We start from the raw sequence: 3860 nt of genomic DNA, 5'->3' as shown, positions 1-3860 counted from the left end.
CGTGTTCATGTTGTTACGCAGCGGTCAGACAAAATTGAGGAAATCGATGCGTGATGGAGAGGGGACCTATTTGCAAGATAAATCGATGTTTGTACAAGCGGCCATAACCATTCAAGCCAGCTTAAGAATAAGAGCTGCCCGATCCTTCCGGGTTGGTGGTGGTAGGTGAACATGGCACTACGCGGCACTACGTTTTTTGCCTTCTCGTGACAATATGCTTCCTCAATAAGAAAATGAGGGCCACTTCACCCTGTGAAGGTGGTCGGAAAGCGAACCTGTAAGGACACCCAACACGATTACCCATGCGACGTGACTTCAAATCTACACGTGGCTCTATGAAGAGTGAAACCAAGGAACCGTGAAATGCACTTAACTCCTCCCTTATTAGTTCAAAGAGATATTACTTGCTAAGTTTAATTTATTCGATGTTTCATGAACAGTGGTCTGTGGAGTTGTATTAGTTAAGCACATGAGTGCAAACTCTTTTTTTATCAAATTAAAGGAAGCTCAAACCCGGTGTTAAACCATCTAGCTTATATAGCTTCTCCTGTGCGTCTGCTGCCTATGTCGGCGACGACATCCGTGAGTTGGGGTGAGCTTCCTTTAATTTTTACTTATTCCTAGCGCATGCGCAAGGCACGCGCAAGGCCACTACACGTGCCGCGGGCGGAGCGCACACCGGCGCGAGATGTCGCGTGACGCTGTCATATGGCTTTCCACGAAAATGCTTGGGATAAACCCGCGGATATTCTCGCTGAACGAACCATGTGTCTTTATCATCTGCGACTGGGCTCGTAGCTCAATATCGAAGACACCGGCTTTCGCTCCGTTTCTCTATTCGTTCCAAGTTCGATTCCTGGCGGTGCCTGTAACTTCTTTTATTTGTTCGACGGAGTTTCTGTTGACACCAACGGTCGCCAAAAATCCCTTGGCGGTAGAGTACAGGCCTTTGTTTTAAAAGTGAGGTCAAAATACCAATGCATCCCGCATTTCTTTACAAACACTAGAACAAGGTATACCCCATTGCACAACCCTACTGCGCAGATGGATGGTCAGGATGCAAAGGCCAAGGCTTGTTTCTGATTTCGTGAATGGCCCGTAGCGTGATTCATACCTCAGAACCCAGTTTTTTCTAATACAAAAGCCGCAATGTTACTCGATTATCATGCTTCACGCGCATTTCATGCAAGATAAATTTTGCTAATGTTGCTTTTTCACTCTGTGGGAACAGCGCGAAAAGAATATACGACGGGTGGATCACATGATGCGGAAACCAGTACTGCGGCTTGATCAGTTGAGCTAGCATGAGTGAATAGAAGAAATATGACGGCCTAAAAAGGCGAGTTAGCGCAAACAATTGAGGGTAAGACGCGCTGATAGCGTCCAACCAAAAAGGACTAAGGACGAGGCATTATTGAACTAGCCATTTATGTGCTGTGTTTCGCCAGTTTGTAGCAACTATACGCAACGGTGGGCAAAGTCTGTTCCGGCCGCAGCTGCTCGAGTTGAAAGCTTGGAATGACAGTCTCCATGTAGTTGAGCACTTCCGGGGTCGTCAGCTTGGTGAGTTCATTGTTTTGTTCAACCAACTGTATCGCTTGGGTTAGCCTATTTGCATACTTACAGCGTGATCCTTTCCTCGTCGAATTCTATTGTTTTGCGTTCTTTTCGACCGCAGGTGTTGAGAATGGGTGATTAGGCAATCGAGGTAGCAGGTTTCCTCCGCATCCTCGGCAGAGGTTTTGCCCAGTACCGCGAAACGAAAGAACGCAACTTTTACGACATTCTAACGGGCGTGCAGGAAGCCAAAGGCGTTTAACTTGGTCCCCAGCTCTCCATTATGACACGCCTCAGAGCCTAGATGTAGGTTGCCTCCGCGCGTTAAACGCGCAGTACAGGAACTGCTTGGTTTTATATTCCAATTCAAAAGCCGCATTCTAAGTCCTGGCGCGCGGGAGGTCAGGGCGCAAGTTACAGAATTCAGTTCGTGATGGCCAGCGCAAACCAAAACAGGGACAAAACCAGTGGGCACGACATAGCATTCTCTTTTGAGCCATAATTCTCTTCGCGCTGACTATCAGGAGCGTTTAAAAAACCGACAAATGTGCTACCTTACTTCAGTTTTTGTTCTTTGAAATAGACTACGCCTAGTAGAGTATGCCGCTGTTGCAGCATTTCTGTGGTATTGACAAAAGGACTTGTACGCGATGGCTGGTTCACTGGCGTTATTTTAGTAGTCGGCAGTGTAAACTGTTAATCGCTACACCTGCTGCGCTACGCCTGCGCAATTATCAAGCTATACGGACCCACTATTCAGAGATTTGTGCAACAATAAAGATGCACCATTCCTAAGGGCGAACTTACTTCTACCTTGCAGGTACTAAGATTTCCAGCCTTCGCCTGTGGACTCTCCAGTTCTGCCGGATGGTCCCTATCCTCAACATTCGTCCGGTGGCTTAGAGCAAGCCTGGGCATTTGAAGCGATATCTAGTTCGCAAGCACTTCCGCAAGGACAGCCACTTCACGCTTCGCAGTTTGTAAAGTTACATCCCTGGCGAAGAGAACTGGGGAATGCTCCGCAGACAACGCAAACGCTCACCCGCACAACTCGACCTTCACACGGCCGCTGACACATCAGCAACTACTTCAGCATCGTTTCCATTCGGCACCGCATCATGAACGCTGACAATCCCATTTTTCCACCAACACGAATGCCACTCCCCGCCGACCGGAGCGCAATGCAACGACCGCTGTTGCATGGTCCGTCGGCACCAAGAAGTTTTGCTCCAGCCCCTGACTGGGAACCGACGAGTCGCCGACAAGCGCAGCATGTATTTCAGGCCCCCATGAGGGGAATTTCACCTCGCCAGTTGTCCAATGTAAACCTTGTTCCGTTTTGCCCACCTTCCCAAGCCTTTCTGCGCAACCAAGGTGCACCCTCCCCGTTGACGGCGTATGCCATGGAAGGGCGGATTCGCAGGCACTCTTCCCACGAAACACAAGCAAGCCAATCCCAAGAGCTCTCGCTCAAGAATCTCCTCACCGCCACTCGTCAGGCTGCGTCCGAACCAGACATTTATCCTCTAACGCCCACTGAGCTGTTTGATGCTTCGATCGGGTCGACCTTCAAGTTTCCACAATCCGCTAGCTTCCCGATGAACCTGATCCCTGAAGCACAGGGAGCACGCAAACTTCAAGTCGATGAGTGTAAAGGAGCCTGGGAGGAACAGAAGCCTGAACCATCCGTAGAAGGGTTACAGTCGTCGCCAGCGGACGAGAAACACGCAGGCAAGGCCCGGTCGGCTACACCGCAGAAGCGGAAGCCTCCGCCACCCACGGCCCGGACTCAATCAGAAAAAGAACTCGAGACCGCAGAGAGGAAGTTTGAACAGGCGCAATCAGAAACACCTTCCTCTGAAAGATATCCCATAAAACCTACTTTGGTCCGAACAAGAAAACGTGGTAGTACTAGGTTCGTGAAAAAGCGCCCGCCCAAAGTGGAAGCGGAAGAGGAGGAAGAACAAGCGGAAGAACCTGAAAAGCCTGGAAGCAGCCGAGAGCCGGATATAAAACCGCCAGGTGAAGAACAGCCCAGTGAAGTGGAGCTCGGAGCATCATTACACCCGCGGGCAAGGTCTCTCGAGGCTTTATATTTTACCGAGGGAGCTGTACCACCCTCGGTCTTCTATTATCGAGAGCCACCATCAGATGACCGCCGCTCAGAACTTAGACGGTTTGCCGAAGATATCTGGCCGGAGTGACCGAAGGCGTTCTACGCAGTATCATGTGTTTGTGGCTGCTTCCATCCTGCCCTGCACAGAAGGTTTGATGTTGTGCTGCGTCGATGACGGAGAACAGAA

The 3860-nt window shown here is 49.9% G+C and overlaps 1 long non-coding RNA gene across 1 annotated transcript; it reads left to right on the top strand.

Annotated features, from left to right (window-relative positions):
• Positions 1–1183: 1183 nt before the first annotated feature.
• Positions 1184–3860, top strand: LOC144141096 (uncharacterized). Its single transcript, XR_013316430.1, has 2 exons — positions 1184–1563; positions 2378–3860. It is a non-coding gene; the product is annotated as an uncharacterized LOC144141096 (long non-coding RNA).

This window comes from Haemaphysalis longicornis, unplaced genomic scaffold, assembly GCF_048455015.1.
Source record: "Haemaphysalis longicornis isolate Haplotype H1 unplaced genomic scaffold, Haemaphysalis longicornis Haplotype H1 scaffold_6, whole genome shotgun sequence".
Lineage (NCBI taxonomy): Eukaryota > Metazoa > Arthropoda > Arachnida > Ixodida > Ixodidae > Haemaphysalis > Haemaphysalis longicornis.
The sequence above is the reverse complement of the archived record's forward strand: the minus strand, read 5'-3'. Positions and strand labels throughout refer to the sequence as shown.